Source organism: Nansenia antarctica (assembly GCF_963989245.1).
Source record: "Nansenia antarctica genome assembly, chromosome: 13".
Taxonomy (NCBI): domain Eukaryota; kingdom Metazoa; phylum Chordata; class Actinopteri; order Argentiniformes; family Microstomatidae; genus Nansenia; species Nansenia antarctica.
The window spans coordinates 1,188,652-1,208,989 of record NC_137683.1 but is presented as its reverse complement, the minus strand read 5'-3'; positions in this window follow the sequence as shown (position 1 = coordinate 1,208,989).

Here is a 20,338-nt window from a genome sequence, read left to right as displayed (position 1 = left end):
GGACTAGAGACTGATTTGAAATTCAACATGAGATGTCGCAAACTACTGTAACACTAAGGACGGTGCATGTGTGGGACTATGGTCAGCTACAGACTATGAAATCTTAATAATAATAATAATAATATTAATATTATTATTAATAATAATAATAATTATTATTATTATTATTATGGCCTGTCCAGATTGGAGAGCATAGTTTATCACTGTTCATATCAAATCATATCAATAAAGCAAGCTACAGGGGAAAATAAGACTTGATTGTGTGATAGCATTATAAATGGTTGACTTTATAAAGTTTCAAATATTTCTTTCAATAAACATCTTTTAAAACAATGTGTGCCAGGCTTGTGTGTTTTGTCAGCATTACAGATACATAGGGTTAGGGTTAGGGTCATGATTAATGTACAGTACAGGCCAAAAGTTTGGACACACCTTCTCATTCAATGTGTTTCCTTTATTTTCATGACTATTTACATTGTAGATTCTCACTGAAGGCATCAAAACTATGAATGAACACATGTGGAATGATGTAGTTAACAAAAAAGTGTGAAATAACTCTAAATATGTCTTATATTTTAGATTCCTCAAAGTAGCCACCCTTTGCTTTTTTGTTGTTAATAAAATATTTTTTTGTTGTTGTTAATAAAATATATTATAATAATATTAAATATATATATATAATAACATATTAGCCGTACGCCCACTATCCCCAGCTCTGCGGTAACCCGCTCTGCACTGCCCCCTCGTGTCCCCATGCTGCCCCCGGCCCCTTTCTCCTCCGGGTCGGGGGAGGAGCCTATGCAGATCGGACGGTCTCGTCTGTCTCAGGAGGAGAGAGAGCAGAGGATGCGGGATCACCTATGCCTACACTGTGGGAAGCCCGGTCATGTACTCCGGACGTGCCCGGCTCGCCCAAAAGACCCGGCTCACTAATTGGGGGATTATTAGTGAGCCGTGCCTCGTTCCCCCAGCCCAACGGAGACCTCAACCGCCTGTTCCCAGCCACCCTTTCCTGGGGTAAGGAGTCCCTGTCCGTCAGCGCTCTCATTGATTCTGGGGCTGACTAATGCCTCATGGACATTACTCTGGCTCGTCAGGCTGGTATTCCACTCGTTCCCCTTGACAGAGCCTTGTCCCCCCTGGCCATTGACGGGCGTTCCCTGGGTCAAATTACTCACAGCACTGAATCCCTCACCCTCACTCTGTCTGGTAATCACGTGGAGACAGCACGCTTCCTTGTTTTGCACGCCCCCACTGCACCCCTAGTGTTAGGTAGGCCGTGGTTGGAGAGACACGATCCGCACATCTCCTGGACCACTGGGCGGATTTTGGGCTGGAGCATTGCTTGTCATGCCAACTGTCTGCGCTCCGCCCATTCTCCGTCCAGCGGTCCCAGGCCCGTAGTCTCTCCCCCGGATCTCACCGGTGTCCCCTCCGTTTATCACGACGTCGCCCTGGTGTTTAGCAAAGACCGAGCCCTCTCACTTCCCTCTCACCGGCCTTATGATTGTCCCATCGACCTCCTTCCCGGGGCAGCCCTTCCCACGGGTCGTCTCTACAACCTCTCGGTCCCGGAGAAGGAGGTGATGCGTAATTATATTGCAGAGTCCCTAGCCTCAGGCGTAATTAGACCATCGTCTTCCCCCCTAGCGGCGGGCTTCTTCTTTGTGGCGAAGTAGGATGGTAGTCTGAGGCCCTGTATTGATTTTCGCAAATTGAATGACATCACCGTTAAAAATAAATACCCACTCCCCCTTATGAGTTCCACGTTCGAGCCACTCACTCACGCCCGGGTGTTCACTAAGCTTGACCTTCGGAACGCCTATCACTTGGTTAGGGTCAAGAAGGGGGACGAGTGGAAGACCGGTTTCAACACCCACCTGGGTCACTTTGAGTACCTTGTGATGCCCTTCGGCCTATCCAACGCACCCAGGGTTTTCCAGGAGCTGGTGAACGATGTGCTTAGGGACATGATCAACGTCTTCGTTGTGGTTTATCTGGACGACATCCTGGTCTTTTCCCGGACCATGGAGGAACACCACCAGCATGTTCGACTAGTCCTACAGCGCCTCCTGGAGAACCGCCTCTATGTCAAGGCAGAGAAGTGCGCCTTCCACTCCACCTCCGTTACCTACCTTGGGTTCGTCGTGGAAGAGGGAGGGATGCGTGCGGACCCGGCCAAGATCAAGGCAGTTGTAGAGTGGCCGCGGCCCACCGACCGAACCCAACTCCGACGCTTCCTCGGGTTCGCCGGGTTTACCCGGCGGTTCATCAAGGGGTTTAGCCAGGTGGCGGCCCCCCTCACCGCATGCATGGAGAACTCTACTGTAACCCCCTCCCTAACAGCCAAGAACCTTGGAGTGATCCTGGATAACCGACTTTCCTGTGCGGAGAACATTGCAGCAACGGCTCGCTCCTGCAGATTCTTCCTCTACAACATCAGAAGGATACGACCATTCCTTACCAGAGAGGCAGCGCAACTCTTGACCCAGGCACTGGTCATCTCCCGCCTGGATTACTGCAATGTACTCCTGGCTGGGCTCCCCGCTTCAGCCATTAGACCTCTGCAGCTCATCCAGAATGCTGCTGCCCGGCTGGTATTCAACCTCCCCAAATACTCGCATGTCACCCCTCTCCTTCGCACCCTGCACTGGCTCCCGATAGCAGCTCGCATCAGATTCAAGACCCTGGTGCTTGCATACCAGGCAGCTAAAGGGACAGCCCCTGCCTACCTGAAGGAAATGGTAACCCCCCAAACCCCTGCCCGCTCACTCCGCTCCTCCACCTCGGCTGGCCGACTGGCCCCACCTCCTCTACACAGCAGTCGGGCTGCCCGATCACGTCTCTTCACAACACTGGCTCCCCGCTGGTGGAATGAGCTCCCAACGGCTGTCAGAACGGCAGAGTCACTACCCATCTTCCGTCGTAGACTGAAGACCCATCTCTTCAGGTTACATCTTAACTGCTCCTCCTGAGACATCTTCTGACCCTCACCACTACGTCTCCTAAAGACACCCGCTTTCCCCTCTACTGTGTCCCTAAGAACTTCTATTGCCCCCCTTGTACTGTTTCTCAGTTTCTCCAGAAAAAAAAAAAAGAAAAAAAAAGTTTTAGTAGAAGACTAATAGGGAGAAGGTTTTTCCTTCTATCAGTGGCCCCGGGCCCGAGCTAGAGTACTCTTCCTGCAACGAATGGTGGACTGCTGATTCACATGCTTAGGATTCAAATGTATTGATTGTAAGTCGCTTTGGAATAAGGCGTCTGCTAAATGCCAAAAATGTAAATGTAAATGTAAATGCACCTCCACTGCTCACCCGTTCTCCTGGAGCCCGGAGGCAGAGGCTGCCTTCACTGCCCTTAAGGGGCTCTTCACCACTGCGCCGGTGTTGGCCCACCCCGATCCAGCAAGGCTTCCCATCGTGAAGGTGGATGCGTCCGACACGGGTGTCGGGGCCGTCCTCTCCCAGCGGTTGGAGGAGGACCAGAAGATCCACCCCTGCGCCTACTTCTCCCGGCGTTACGACCCAGCCGAGAGAAACTACGACGTGGGAAACAAGGAGCTTCTGGCGATCCACGCCGCCCTTGGAGAGTGGAGACATTGGCTGGAGGGAGCGAAGCTGCCGTTCCTCGTGTGGTCAGATCATAAGAATCTAACCTATATGAAGACGGCGAAGAGGCTGGACTCCAGGCAAGCACGCTGGGCCCTTTTCTTCAGCCGGTTCGACTACACCCTCACCTACCGCCCGGGGTCCAAGAACGTCAGGGCTGACGCCCTCTCCCGGCTGTTCCCGGGGGAGCCCCCTGAGGTTCCGGAGACCCGGGACACCATCCTTCCCCCAGCCCGGGTGGTGGGTGTCGTCACCTGGGCCATCGAATCGGTGGTAAGGCAGGCCCAGCGTGCCCAACCCGACCCTGGCAACGGACCTCGGCACCGGCTGTTCGTGCCCCCCGCTGTCCGTGCACAAGTGCTAGAGTGGGGTCACTCTAGCCATTTCGCTTGTCACCCCGGCGTCCACCGGACAGCGGAGTTCATCAGCCGGCGGTTCTGGTGGCCCACTCTCCTGGGGGACGTCAGGGAGTTCGTGGGTGCTTGCACCGTCTGCTCCCGAAGCAAGGCCTCCCATCGCCCGCCTGCGGGTCTCCTGTGCCCCCTTCCCATCCCCGGTCGGCCGTGGTCTCACATAGCCCTGGACTTCGTTACGGGCCTCCCCATGTCCAGGGGTAAGGATACCATCCTGACCATTGTCGACCAGTTCTCCAAGGCGGTCCACTTCATTGCTCTCCCCAAGCTCCCCTCCGCGGCCGAAACGGCCGAGCTCCTCACCCTCCATGTGGTTCGTCTCCATGGGATCCCCCACAACATTGTGTCCGACCGGGGGCCCCAATTAATTTCCAAGGTGTGGCAGGCCTTCTGCAAGGGGATTGGGGCCACGGTTAGCCTCACCTCCGGGTACCACCCCCAATCCAACGGGCAGGCTGAGCGAGCCAACCAGGCCATGGAGACGGCTCTGCGGTGCATCACCACGAGCAACCCCGCCTCCTGGGCCAAGTACCTGCCTTGGGTGGAGTACTCACTTAACACGATGGAGAGTTCCGCCACAGGTATGTCCCCGTTTGAATGTTCCCTGGGTTATCAACCGCCTCTATTTCCCCAACAGGAGCTGGAGGTGGCGGTCCCTTCCACCAGGGTCCACCTCCGCCGGTGTCGGCACATCTGGAGAACAGCCCGGGCCGCTCTGCTGCGAGCCACTGAGCGGTCCCGTCGATGCGCCAACCGGCGGAGGGTGCCGGCCCTGGCCTATCGACCTGGCCAGAAGGTCTGGCTATTGGCCCGGGACCTGCCCCTCCAGACCTCCCAGACCTCCTCACGTAAGCTTAACCCACGCTACGTCGGTCCCTATACCGTCGACCGCGTCATAAATAATTCTGCGGTGCGGTTGAACCTCCCGGCCGCTCTCAAGGTCCACCCGGTGTTCCATGTGTCCCTCCTCAAACCCTTCTCCACCAGCCCCCTGTCACCCCCTGCTCCAGCCCGCCCACCCCCCCAGGTCCTGGAGGATGGCGACCCTGTGTGGTCGGTGGACCGTCTACTGGCCGTCCGCCGTAGGGGACGGGGGTTCCAGTATCTGGTAGACTGGGTGGGCTACGGCCCCGAAGACCGGAGTTGGGTGCCCCCGTCCTATCTCGCTGATCCGGCTCTGCTGGACGAATTCTACCGGGCCCACCCGGAAGCTCCAGGGCGGTCGTCCGGTGCCTCCCGTCAGGAGAGGGGTACTGTTGTGGATCCTGCTTCGGCTCCACTCGCTTCCACCTCGGCGCCGCTCGGTCCCGCTTCGGCTCCACTCGCTTCCACCTCGGCGCCGCTCGGTGAGACCAATCAGGCGCAATCGGAGACAGCTGCGACGGCTCCAGCAGGTGGCTACAATCTCCGGAGGAGAGACCTGGATAAAAGGCCCCGCAACCTGCCGTCTGACGCTTGATCAATCCGATCCTATGTGTCTACTCCTGCCTGCCTGCCTACCTGCCCTGCCTACCCTCCTGCCTGCTTAAACGACTACTCCTCCTGCCGAAGCCCCTGCCTGCCTGCCGACTACCCCCTCCTGCCTAAAGCCCCTGCCTGCCTGCCGACTACCCCCTCCTGCCTAAGTACCCCTGCTTACCTGCCGACTATTCCCCCCCTGCCTGACCCCCGCTTGTCCTACGACCATTCTTTGCCTAGTCCCTTTTAATAAATACTATTATTATTACCCTAGTCTCTGTGTCTGTCTGTTCTGGGGTACTACCACATTTGACCACTTGATCCAGTCCGTAACAACACTACTGTCTGGTCCTAAACCCCTGGTTACTGCTGTCATCTACCGCCCCCCTAAGCCAAACCCGGCATTTCCTTCTGATCTGTCAGAATGTCTAACTCAGCTTTGTGTCATTTCACCATCTGTTCTGTTATTAGGCGATTTTAATATCCATGTTGACTCCAACTGCAAAACCTCAACGGAACACCTGGGGCCTCATTTATAAAACAGTACTTGAACGTCATCTTTGACTTGCACGTAAGCACATTTTTCTAAACGGACGTAAGCATTATTTATAAAACGGGCTGCGGTTGTTTAAAATAGTGTATGCACTTCCGTCTATAAATACCAAATATACTTGAAATTGAATGCAGGTGAATGAGCTTTGTATTTACGCCCTGTGATAGCGGCTCAATTACAGCGGCTGAATTAAGCCAAGTGCTATAATATAGGGTAGGCGTTCGTCTGGAAGTGGGGAGGGCAGAGAAGGGTGGTGTTATGTTCAATAATGGAGACTGAACTCAGAGCTTCTAGTCGGAACGTGTACTCCATTTAATCAACAACGTGTGTAACACAAAATGTAATACGGCACTGTAGTAAAATCCCAACTGTCGTAAAACTACAGACGTAACATTTCCCCCCCCCTCACACAACCTAGGTGTGATATTCAGTCATGTAGTCACGCAAGTAATCGGGCCTGTTGCGTGCTCGAACCAGACGTGGCTCTGGTGCAGCCACAGCCACTGGTGGCGGCTCCACGCCTTGGGGCTGAGCCTGGTAGGCCGGGGTTGCTGCTTCATCCAACCGTGCGGCTGGCAAGACTGTGGAAGAGGCCACACCCAGCGCTGGGCCAGGGGGAGGCTGCACCTTACGCAGGCGGGTAGCATGCCAGCGAGTGCCGTCGGCGAGCCTAAACGAGGCCGGGCCAAGCTGTTTGCTGACCTGGACAGGGTCAGACCAAAACGACTGGAGTTTGTTGTCCCGATGAGGTCGTCGGATCCTGACCCAGTCCGACACAGCAATGACAGGTGGCCTAGCACGTCTGGCCCTGTCGAAACGATCCTTCATCAAGCGCTGGTGTTTGGTGACTGTGGCTTGAACTGGATGGACCGGGGGCTGAGCTAGTGTAGGGCGGAGCCTATCGAGAGGCAGCTGGAGCTCCCGCCCCAGCATGAGGGAGGCTGGGGAGACTCCTGTAGTGGCGTGTCGCGTGGCCCGATAATGCAACAGCGTCTGGAGGAGGCTGGTGGTGAGCGTGCACCCTTGTGCCAGGTGGGCCCTGATGCCATTTTTCAGTGTTTGGTTCAGCCGTTCCACCCCCCCGTTCGCAGCAGGGTGGTAGAACGCTGTGCGGATGTGGTGGATCCCTTTACCCACTAGATAGGAGGACAGTTCATGGGAAATCATTTGAGGACCGTTGTCAGTCGTGATCCTCTTGGGCAGGCCCCAACGTGCAAACAGAGCGTCGAGAGTGTCGATCAGCACCTTTGCTGTGACCGAGCCCACAGGTGTCACCTCTGGCCACTTAGAGTGGAGGTCGTAGGTCACAACGAGAAAACGCTGGTGATGTGGTACCCCATGCAGCTCGCCGCAGATATCCAGTTGCAGGTGCTCCCAGGGTTGAGATGGCCAGTCCAACGGCTGCATGGGCGGGGGTGGAGCTGGAGCCCTGGTCTTACCACTAAGGAGACAGGCAGTGCAATCCTTGCCCAGGGTTTCGAGTTCCCTGTCGATGCCTGGCCACCACACAACATCACGACAGCGCTGTTTGAGCCTGACTATGCCCAGGTGACCCTCGTGCGCCATAGCAAGGATACGCGCCCGAAGGACACCTGGGACCACAGTGCAGAACCCGCGAGCGACACAGGTGTCATTCCAAACCGACAACTCCTCCCTGATCCTGGAGTAAGTGAGTAACTCGTCAGGTACTCTTGCCGGCCACCCCTGCGTGATGTAGGTTGAGAGTGTAGAGAGGGTGGGGTCATCGGCTGAGGCATCCCGGAGCTCTTTCAGCGACACCGTCTCCTGAAGGGGTGTGTGGAGGAGCTGGACAAGGTCATGTCCGGTCCAGTCCGGGGGTCAAGGTTGGGGCTGTGGGTGGGCTGGGGATTGAGCGTGATAGCAAGTCGGCTACCACATTGTCTCGTCCTGGCGTGAACTGTAGCCGATAGTTGTACTGCTGCAGGCGGTCGGCCCAGCGGTGGAGGCGGAGTGGCTTGTGACCGGTGCCAGACGTGGCCAGGAGGGTGATGAGGGCCTGGTGGTCTGTGAATAAACGTCCATAGAGGTACATGTGCCAGCGCTCACATGCCCAGAGGCATGCTAGGGCCTCCCGCTCCCGCACCGAGTACTTCTGTTCCGTGGGGCTGAGAGCACGGGAGGCGAAGGCGATCGGTCTCTCCACCCCCCCTTGCAGCTGGGACATCACCGCACCAATGGCTGTGGCAGAGGCGTCGCACGTGACAAGAGTGGGGCTGGCCAGGTCGAAATGCGCCAGGACCGGTGGCGAGGTGAGTTGGGCCTTCAGGAGGCGTACGGCGTCTGAGCAGGCAGACGTCCAGAGCCAGGGCTCGTCATGCTTCAACAGCTTCCGCAGTGGTGTGGTTGTGGCCGAGTACTGTGGCAGGAAACTTTCATCTTTGACTTTCACGTAAGCACATTGTTCAAAACGGACTTAAGCTTTATTTATAAAACGGGCTGAGATGGTTTAAAGTTGCGTACGTGCTTCCTTCTATAAATACCAACGCAGGTAAAATGAACGCATGTGAATGAGGTTTGTATTAACGCCCTGTGATAGCGGCTCAATTATAGCGGCTGAATTAAGCCAAGTGCTATAATATAGGGTAGTCTGGAAGCGGGAGAGGGCAGAGAAGGGTGCTTCTCGGTAAGTTGCATTTGTAACGTTTGATCATGACAACTAACCAGGCACATGCTTATACTCAGTACTCAAGTTGTAAAAGAAAATCAGGGGAGGTGGTGGATTTTTCTCCAACTGTGCTGCACCTTTGACACCTCTGACCGTTACTCTGCCAGGCACAATCATAAGAGAACTGTCATACCTGTCTCCTCCTCTGGCTCCAGCAGAGTAGGAGTGTATCTGGACTGGCCGGCCGGCACTCTGTCCTTCTACAGCTCTGTCTCCTCTGACACACTGACCCTCCTGCACACATTCCACTCCACATTCACTGAGCCCCTCTACCCAGGGTTTAGGGTCTATGGCTATGACTCTTCAGTGACCCTGTGTAAACTAGTCTAAGGGAGATCACACTGAACACCTCAGGCTCAAAGATGTTGGATCATAACATGATGGACCCGACCCACCCTGGGCACGTACACTTTGTCAAGCTGCCCTCGAACAGGAGGTACAGGACCCCGGCCGCTAAGACAAACAGACTGAAGGACTGCTTCTACCACAGGGCCGTCAAGGCCCTGAACACAGAAAAGGCCTAAGTTCTGGGCCCAGGACAGTCCGGACGGATTGTATGGCAGCTAGTGCTGAGGCACAAACATGTACATTTTCAAGCCTGCAAACTGTGACACTTTAAAATAATGTGAAAAAATACTTTTTGTGCAAATTATGACAACCCTAGTTGACTATCTGTGCAGTATAGTACAGTGGATTGTGTACATAGCCTGTATTGATGTAAACCAGCTCCTTACCTTCTTGTGATTTTATGCATCTATGCTTTTTCTAAAATGTGTTTTCTTTTTCCTTTCCTAACACCAGGGGAGCCACCCCTCCTAAATTTCGTTGTTTGGTACCTGTACTGTAGCAATGACAAATAAAGTCCATTCCATTCCATTCCATTCCACTCCATTCCATGATGTAGTTTTACATTCACATCAAGCTTCATAGACTTCATACACCCTGGGTCATCCAGGGGAGAGTACATGAGAGTTAGTCACATTGGGTATTTGAGCTATGATGCTGTATTACGTAGCCATGTGTCCTCTGTGTGTAGTGTCAGTCCCACTCTGACCACTAGAGGGCAGCAGTGTGTGTACATGAGAGTTAGTCACATTGGGTATTTGAGCTATGATGCTGTATTACGTAGCTATGGCTACGTTCACACGGCAGTGACATGTGACCCAAATCCGATTTGTTTTGCCGACACGCGACTCAGGTCCGATTTATGCATGACCATGGGAACAGTGCAAGTCACATGAAATCTGACTTTTTTAAATCCGACCTGGGTCGCGTTCAGAGGTGGTATTACATCGGATACATGTCTGCTATTTAGCAACGCGCCCCCGTCTGAACTGTCAAGTCGCGTTTAATGCGACTTTTACATCACTCTAGCAGGGTTGCCAGATGGGATTGACAATTTACAGCCTAACCAGTCTATAACCTATAAATCCAGTAGCCCATTCGGCGGTAACCCGACTCATCTGGCAACCCTGCACTCTCGACCCACTTGCTCATATCTTTGCCGGCTTCCGCTGCACAAAAACTTTAAAATGAAACCGGTTGTAACGTTATCTTGTTATCCTATATATGTTATCATGTTATCATATATATTATATATCATAAATCTAGATATACTTGCAGACAGTATACAGAGTAGACCTGTATCCTACAAAGACACTTATATTTCTTTTATTTCTTTTTTCTGTCGATCTTTACTCGATCTTTTCAGTTTTTTTTTTTTGTGATCAATTTTTTATTATTATTTCAGGGAGTAAAACAAGGGGAGTGGTAACATACAAATAAACAAAGGAGAAAATAGAATAACACAAATACGGTTTACCAGTACAAATACAAAATGCGCATAAACCTTTCAACCCCCCCCCCCTCCCCTTCCCTTCCCAATCTCCCTTTACCCCAATAATTCCCCACCTACCCCTCCTCCCACAAATGTCCCTCCCGCCAGATACCTCCCACCCACCCGCCCAATCACAACCCCCCCGCCACCCACCCCCCCCTATCACAGCCCCCCGCCCACCACCCCCCACCCAATCACAGCCCCCCCCCCTACAGGACCCTATGGAAGGAGCAAATCGATTAGCCTATAATAGTGTCTTGAGGATGGTTATAGTTTGGTCCCAGCATGAAACATTGTCCGAAATTGCATGATGCCTGTTGGCTATCCAGTGTTCCATGCTGGCTATGTCAATGAAGTCTAGTATCCATCTCTGCGTAGTCAAGAAATGGGGTGACTTCCACCTGCAAGCTATAAGCCTTTTGGCTGCTGTAAGGCCGGCCAGCCAGATGCGTCTTTGTTTGATGTTTAGATCCAGGTTTGAACTGTCATTTAACAATAGGACTAATGGTGAGTGTGGAATGTGTTTGGACAGGATCAGGGACAATGCATCACAAACTGTCCTCCAGAAATCAGCCACTCCCGGGCATTCCCGTACCATATGAAAAAAGGTGCCAACTGTATTTCGGGTGCAAAGAGTACAGTTAGGTGAAGGTATGGTCTTTATTTTATGTAGCAGATATGGAGTGAAGTATGTCCTATGAGTAAAATTGAAATGGATAACCTGTTGTGAATCCCTCATCGGCTCCGCCCCCTCCTGCCTCGTTGGCGCTCGTTGAGCCTCATCAGGCTCAAGTGGAGACAGCTGGGTCCAGCTATCAACTCAGGAGGAGGCAGCCCTATAAGAAGCCCCAGAAACCTTCCTCCGACGCTTGATTATTTTGACCCATGTGGTTAGTTGTTTGGCTCTCCCTGTTGTCTATTCTCGTTCAAGTAGTTTCATTTCAGAGTTTTGTTTGTTTGTTATTTTGCTAACCTTAGTTGTTTTCTTTGTTGATCCTCGCTCCCCAAAGGAACCTGCCTCCCCCTGCCTAGACCTCCTGCCTGCCTATCGACTACGTCTCCTGCCTATGTCCCTGCCTGCCTAACGACCACCCCTCCTGCCTATGCCCCTGCCTGCCTGCCGCCTACTCCTCCTGCCTAACCCCCTGCCTGCCTGCCGCCCACTCCTCCTGCCTAACCCCCCCGTCTGCCTGCCTGCCGACTATTCCCCCTCTCTGCTCTGGACTGGTTAGTACACGTACATATTTCAACACTTCACTCATCTACATATCTACACCACACTAGTTTTGCACGCTAGACACTCACACCCAGACACATAGAGTACAGTCCCACTCACACCTCATTTACATTATCCTGTTCTCTGGCATCCACACATTCCCCCCACTTAGGCCCCGTTAGAGTAGGTTTATTCTTTTGTCCATCATTTTAATAAATCCTTTTATTGTTAGTTTTTGCCTCTTGTGTCCGTCTGTTCTGGGGTTCTGCCACACTTGACTCTTTTGCTAGTGCTACCATAACAGAATAATCAAGCCAAAATGAGTCAAGGCAGCACCTCGGGGCAGACGCCCGCAGTTAAGCCCAACCCAGTGTCCCATTCAGTTGACGAGCTTGTTTCCGCCCACGCGGCCGAGCTCGCGTCCCTCCAGGCGGAGTTGAGTAAGGCTTTCCCCTCCGTTCAGGGTAACATCGCTGAGCTCCAGAAATCGTCCACCTCCGCCTCAGCTGCTCTCGCCTCCCTTGCTGTCCAGATGGGCACTCTTGTCTCTGCGGTGGCTTCCATCCAGCTGAGGCTGAACACGCTCCCTGGAGGAGCTGCAGTCCCTGCTCCCCCTGCTGATTCACCGGGGGTTCCAGCCCCCCCAGGGCGAGCTCCCGCCCAACCCGAGCCCAACCTGGTTACCCCTCGACCCTTTGGAGGGAACTTTGATCTGGGCAGAGGGTTCCTGACCCAGTGTGAACTTTTTTTTGCTTTCCAACCGTCCAAGTATGGGTCAGAAGAGGCTAAAGTAGCCTTCGTTATGTCCCTCCTGGTGGACAAGGCTCTAGACTGGGCCATAGCCGTGGTGGGCAGAGACCCACATCTTGCCCAGGACTACGAGGCGTTCCGCCGGGAGTTTTCCTTTTTGTTTGACCACCCCTCTGACGGCGCGGACGCCGCCTCCAGGATGCTGGAACTCCGGCAAGGCTCCAGGACCGTCGCGGACTACACCTTAGAGTTCCGGATCCTCGCCGCCGACAGCGGGTGGGGAGACATAGCGCTCCTTTGCGCCTACCGGCGGGGTCTGAGTGAGGCGGTGAAGGACCTTATCGTCCGGGACCGCCCAGGCTCCCTTCAAGAACTGGTCACCTTGTCCCTACAAATGGATGAGCGCCTGCGGGAGCGCCGCCAGGAGCGCAGCCAACGCGCCGTGGGGCCCCCTCACTCGGTCCCCAGCCGCACGTCCTCTCCCCCGTTTTGCGGCCGCCCACTCGGCCCTGCCCCCTCGGGTTCCCATGCTCTCCCCAGCCCCGTCCACCTCTGAGTCAGCGGAGGAGCCCATGCAGGTCGGCCGGTCCCGCCTCTCTCAGGAAGAGAGAGAGCAGAGAATGCGGGGCGGGCTGTGCCTGTATTGCGGAAGACCCGGACACGTCCTCCGAACCTGCCCGGCGCGGCCAAAAGACCCGGCTCGCTAAAAGAGGGGTTTTTGGTGAGCCGTGCCTCGATCCCCCAACCCATCAAGAACCACAACCGGCTGTTCCCAGCCACCCTCTCCTGGGGTGAGGAGTCCATTTCTGCCGGCGCCCTCATTGACTCCGGGGCCGACGAGTGCTTGATGGACATCACCCTCGCTCGTCAGGCCGGCATCCCGCTCGTTCCCCTCGACCATGCCTTGTTCCCCCAAGCCATCGATGGGAGGCCCTTAGGTAGGATCACGCATAGCACTGAATCCCTCACCCTCACCATGTCCGGTAATCACGTCGAGACGGCACGTTTTCTTGTCCTCCACGCCCCCACTGCACCCCTAGTATTAGGTAGGCCGTGGTTGGAGAGACACGATCCCCACATCTCCTGGACCACTGGACGGATTTTGGGCTGGAGCATCCCCTGTCATGCCAACTGCCTACGCTCCGCCCTCTCTCCGTCCAGCGGTCCCAGGCCCGTAGTCTCTCCCCCGGACCTCACTGGTGTCCCCTCTACGTATCTTGACCTGGCCATGGTGTTTAGTAAGGACCGCGCCCTTTCACTTCCTCCTCACCGGCCGTATGATTGTCCCATCAACCTCCTTCCCGGGGCAGCCCTTCCCAAGGGTCGTCTCTACAACCTCTCGGTCCCGGAGAAGGAGGCAATGCGCAATTATATAGCCGAGTCCCTAGCCTCGGGTGTAATTCGACCATCGTCTTCCCCCCTCGCGGCGGGCTTCTTCTTTGTGGCGAAGAAGGATGGTGGCCTGAGGCCCTGTATAGATTTTCGTAGTTTAAACACCATCACTGTTAAGAATAAATACCCACTCCCCCTTATGAGTTCCACTTTCGAGCCACTCACTCACGCCCGGGTGTTCACTAAACTTGACCTCCGCAACGCCTACCATCTGGTTAGGGTCAAGGAGGGGGACGAGTGGAAGACCGGGTTCAACACCCACCTCGGTCACTTCGAGTACCTGGTCATGCCCTTTGGCCTGTCCAATGCCCCCGGAGTCTTCCAGGAGCTGGTCAATGACGTGCTGAGGGACATGATAAATGTTTTCGTGGTTGTTTACCTGGATGATATCCTGATCTTTTCCCCGACCATGGAGGAACACCACCAACACGTGCGCCTGGTCCTACAACGGCTCCTGGAGAATCGTCTCTTCGTCAAGGCGGAGAAATGCGTCTTCCACTCCTCCTCTGTGACGTACCTGGGTAACGTCGTGGAAGAAGGGCAAATGCGCGCCGACCCGGCTAAGATTAAGGCGGTGGCAGAGTGGCCACGACCCACCGACCGAACACAACTCCGGCGCTTCCTCGGGTTCGCCGGGTTTACCCGGCGGTTCATCAAGGGGTTTAGCCAGGTGGCGGCCCCTCTCACTGCTTGTACCTCCACTGTTCGCCCGTTCTCTTGGACCCCTGAGGCTGAGGCGGCCTTCTCCACCCTGAAGGGCCTCTTTACGACCGCGCCGGTGTTGGCCCACCCGGATCCAGCCAGGCAGTTCATCGTGGAGGTAGACGCTTCAGACACGGGCGTCGGGGCCGTTCTCACCCAGCGGTCGGAGGAGGACCAGAAGGTCCACCCGTGTGCCTACTACTCTCGCCGGTTTGACCCTGCCGAGAGGAACTACGATGTGGGCAACAAGGAGTTGCTGGCCATCCACGCTGCCCTCGGAGAGTGGAGGCACTGGCTGGAGGGGGCTAAGCTGCCGTTCCTAGTGTGGTCTGACCACAAGAACTTGACCTATATGAGGACGGCAAAAAGGCTTAACCCTAGACAGGCACGCTGGGCCCTGTTCTTCAGCCGATTCGACTTCACCCTCACCTACCGCCCGGGGTCAAAGAACGTCAGGGCGGACGCCCTCTCCCGGCTGTTCCCGGGGGAGTCCCCGGATATGCCGGTGACCCAAGACACCATCCTCCCCCCTACCCGGGTGGTAGGTGTCGTCACCTGGGCCATCGAGTCGGTGGTCAGACAGGCCCAGCGTGCCGAGCCGGACCCAGGTACCGGACCCCGGCACAGACTTTTTGTTCCCTCCACTGTCCGGCCGCAAGTGCTAGAGTGGGGGCACTCTAGTCACTTTGCCTGCCACCCTGGCTCCCACCGGACAGCGGAGTTTATCAGCCGACGTTTTTGGTGGCCCACACTCCGGGGGGACGTTAAGGAGTTTGTGGGTGCCTGCACCATCTGCTCCCGGAGTAAGGCCTCCCATCGTCCTCCTTCGGGCCTCCTATGTCCCCTCCCTATCCCCGGTCGTCCTTGGTCCCACATCGCTTTAGACTTCGTTACGGGGCTCCCCTTATCCAAGGGTAAGGACACCATCCTAACCATTGTGGACAGGTTTTCCAAGGCTGTCCACTTTGTCGCCCTTCCCAAGCTCCCCTCCGCGGCCGAGACTGCTGACCTCCTCACGCTCCATGTGGTGAGGCTTCACGGCATTCCCCACAACATTGTGTCCGACCGGGGCCCCCAGTTCATCTCCAAGGTGTGGCAGGCCTTCTGTAAGGGAATTGGGGCCTCGGTCAGCCTCACCTCTGGATACCATCCGCAGTCCAACGGACAGGCCGAGCGGACCAACCAGGCCCTGGAGGCAGCCCTGCGTTGTGTCACCACCAGCAACCCCGCCTCCTGGGCCAAGTACCTACCATGGGTGGAGTATGCCATCAACACCATGGAGAGCTCCGCCACGGGTATGTCCCCTTTTGAATGCTCCTTGGGCTATCAACCTCCTCTCTTTCCCCAACAGGAGCTGGAGGTGGCAGTCCCGTCCACCAGGGTCCACCTCCGCCGGTGTCGGCGCATCTGGAGGACCACCCGGACCGCTCTGCTGCGGGCCATTGAGCGGTCCCGTCGCTGTGCCGACCGGCGGAGGGTGCCAGCCCCGGCCTATCGTCCCGGCCAGAAGGTCTGGCTGTTGGCCCGGGACCTGCCCCTCCAGACCGCCCAGACCTCCTCCCGTAAGCTAAATCCCCGTTATGTTGGGCCCTACACTATTGACCGGATTATTAACCCTGCAGCGGTTCGATTAAACCTTCCCCCTGCTCTCAAGGTCCACCCAGTATTTCACGTGTCCCTCCTCAAGCCTGTTTCCACTAGCCCCCTGTCCCCCCCCGTTCCAGCCCCCCCACCTCCCCGGGTCCTGAAGGATGGCGACCAGGTGTGGACGGTTGACCGCCTACTGGCTGTCCGCCGTAGGGGACGGGGGTTCCAGTATCTGGTGGACTGGGTGGGTTACGGCCCCGAAGACCGGAGCTGGGTGCCCCCGTCCTACCTCGCCGACCCCACACTCCTGGAGGATTTCTATCTGGCCCACCCGGACGCTCCAGGACGGTCGTCAGGTGCCTCCCCTAAGGGGGGGGGTACTGTTGTGAATCCCTCATCGGCTCCGCCCCCTCCTGCCTCGTTGGCGCTCGTTGAGCCTCATCAGGCTCAAGTGGAGACAGCTGGGTCCAGCTATCAACTCAGGAGGAGGCAGCCCTATAAGAAGCCCCAGAAACCTTCCTCCGACGCTTGATTATTTTGACCCATGTGGTTAGTTGTTTGGCTCTCCCTGTTGTCTATTCTCGTTCAAGTAGTTTCACTTCAGAGTTTTGTTTGTTTGTTATTTTGCTAACCTTAGTTGTTTTCTTTGTTGATCCTCGCTCCCCAAAGGAACCTGCCTCCCCCTGCCTAGACCTCCTGCCTGCCTATCGACTACGTCTCCTGCCTATGTCCCTGCCTGCCTAACGACCACCCCTCCTGCCTATGCCCCTGCCTGCCTGCCGCCTACTCCTCCTGCCTAACCCCCTGCCTGCCTGCCGCCCACTCCTCCTGCCTAACCCCCCCGTCTGCCTGCCTGCCGACTATTCCCCCTCTCTGCTCTGGACTGGTTAGTACACGTACATATTTCAACACTTCACTCATCTACATATCTACACCACACTAGTTTTGCACGCTAGACACTCACACCCAGACACATAGAGTACAGTCCCACTCACACCTCATTTACATTATCCTGTTCTCTGGCATCCACACATTCCCCCCACTTAGGCCCCGTTAGAGTAGGTTTATTCTTTTGTCCATCATTTTAATAAATCCTTTTATTGTTAGTTTTTGCCTCTTGTGTCCGTCTGTTCTGGGGTTCTGCCACACTTGACTCTTTTGCTAGTGCTACCATAACATAACCTGGTGGTTGGGATTTCTGGAGGAAAGGGATATGTTTTGCCAAATTAATTGCCAATTTAAGTTATTGTGTGATAAAGTATCTTTCCACACTCTGTCAATGTGTAATGGTTTTAAAGAAGCCTTAACCAGGATGGAGTAAAGAGCTGAGACCTGACCCCTGGGTCTGGTGAATGCTATGTGAAATGGATGTATGTCTAATGAGCTATTCCAGGGTACCCCGTATGTGCGCATAGCTATACGTAATTGAAGGTAGAAAAAAAAGGACGTACCCGGTAAATTAAAGTTTCTCTGAATGTCTTGGAATGAGCGGAGACCCTCAGCCCCAAATAAATCTGAGAATGTGTGAACTCCCTTGTCACTCCACTGGGGAAATGAGATTGGACGGCCTCCCAACTGGAGAATTGGATTTTTAAATACAGGCGAATGGAGGTACCATTTGGTTGAGATTTTGCAGAGCTTTTCTGCGCATCGCCAAACTGAGATTAATTCAGTGATGATGGAGCCGAATTTCAATTTGGACTGTTTAATAGAAATGTTACAGTATATTACATCTTGTAACCTATGAGGATGGACAATGTTTTCCTCTAAGGGGCGCCAAGAAACACGAGCAGCCGGATCAAACCATGTGGAGAGAGGACGCAGCACAAAGGACCAATAATACCATTCGAAGTTTGGTAGCCCCAATCCCCCTTCGTTTTTTAGCCTCTGGAGGGTTGAGAATTTGAGTCTGGGCTTCTTCCCCCTCCATATAAAATGAGAAGAGATAGAGTGTAGTTTCTTCCAATAACCACTTGGTGGGGCTAGAGAGAGCATGGAACTAAAAAAGTTTATTCGTGGAAGAATATTCATTTTAATAACTGAGATACGGGAATGAAATGTGAGGGGTGAAGTTTTCCACCTTTGTAGATCAGAATCTACCTCCTTCAGCACATTCTTATAATTAATTGATACTGTGTTTGAAATTGAGGGGTAGATAGTGATACCTAGATATTTAATATTCTGGACCACTGGGATGTTCAGTGAGATATCTAGCTGTCTAGCTGAGGCATTCAGTGGCAATAGAGCTGATTTTCCCCAGTTAATTTTGTAACCTGAAATTCGGCTAAAATTATTAAAGATGTTTAGAAGGTGAGGGAGTGACTGAGGGATATTCTGAATAAAAAGAAGGATATCATCAGCATACAGAGATATGTGATGTTTGGTGTTCTGGACCGTAATAGGATCATGGGTGACTGACTGGCGAACGGCCTGGGCCACAGGTTCCAGAGATAGGGCAAACAGCAAAGGAGAGAGAGGGCAACCCTGGCGCGAGCTGCGGGATACTGGGAACTGTTTAGAGCATGTGTTCCCTGTCAGAACCATTGCTGTCGGGTTAGAATATAGTCGTTTTATCATATCCACATAATGATCTCCAAAGCCCTTATAGCGTAAAACCGCCCATAAAAAGTGCCACTCGAGACGATCAAAGGCTTTCTCAGCATCAAGTGAGAGAATAGCATTTGCTGAATCAGTAATATTCGAAGAGTCAATAATATGGAGAAGGCGGCGAACATTGTCTGAGGCAAGGCGATTTTTAATGAAGCCTGTTTGGTCCTCATGCACTAAGGTAGTCATAAATGGTTCCAGTCGAGAGGCTAGAACTTTGGCGTACAGTTTAGTATCTGTATTTAAAATTGACAAGGGGCGATAGCTTCCGCAGTCAGTAGGGTCCTTCCCCTTTTTCAAGAGCAAAGAGATTATAGCTATTGTTGTTTTTTGAGAAGGAGCCATTTTTGATTGCAGAATGAATCATTCCCAATAGCAAGGGGCCAACTTGGGGCCAAAAGGCCAGATACAATTCAGGTGGTAGACCGTCTAACCCTGGTGACTTGCCTTTATTCATGCATGAAAGAGCTTTGTATAGTTCAGATAGCGTAATAGGAGAATCTAAATCAAGGGAGTCATTTTGGGAAAGCTGGGGGAGCTGTAAGGGGTTCAAGAAAGAACTAACAGCTTGATCATTATAATCAATCTCAGAAGTATATAGAGCCGAGTAGAATGCCCAGAAGTTATTGTTAACCTCTGTTGGATCAGTGCACAAAGTACCTGTAGAACTTTTAATTGAAGAGATGTTTGCTAGTTGTTCATTGGTTTTAAGTTTTGAGGCTAGTAAATGGCTTGGCTGTGCGCTGTGCAAGTAATGGTTTTGTCTAGTTCTATGAATGAGGAAATCCGCTCTATGTCTGAGAAGATGGTTAAGATCTTTAAATAACACTTCTCTCTCAAGAACTAGCTCAGGGGTAACATGCGGAGTCATTGTGATCTCCAGTTCAGCAATTTTCTTTTCTAAGTCTTGAATATGTTTTAATCTGGATTTGTGTAGATTAGAGGCAAAACCAATAGTTTTATCCATAATGAACCCCTTCACCGCATCCCAGAGAATACCAGGATCATCCACAGATGCAGGTCACTGCCCCCAGGAAGAGAGCAAACACACACACGCCCCAAATGCCAGTGGTGATGGCATAATTGGCACGAGCCAACGTCCAATTATCCCATCTAATCACCCACACTCCACTACGGTCCGGTAGCTCCCTCCACAGGCCAGATGCTGCATGCTCCCCTCAATGACATTTTATAATAATAATAATAATAATACATTAGACTTATATAGCGCTTTTGTAGACACTCAAAGACGCTTTATGATGCTGCTTCTAACAAATAATTAAGTGTAAGTATAATTATGTGATTTAAAAAAAATAAAATAAAAATACAACACACAGGAAAGACTCCTCTCTAGGTTTCTGACCTCACCTGCTTCTTCATGAATGTTGAATCTGTCGCCCACTCTATTCTACTCACATCTCCCCTGTTTCATGCAAACACCCCGGGACTCCCAGTATTGGCCCGACACTGAATGTCCATTAACGCAACGCAAATTGTGAAAAAGCCAAACACTGTGTTGATCACTCTGA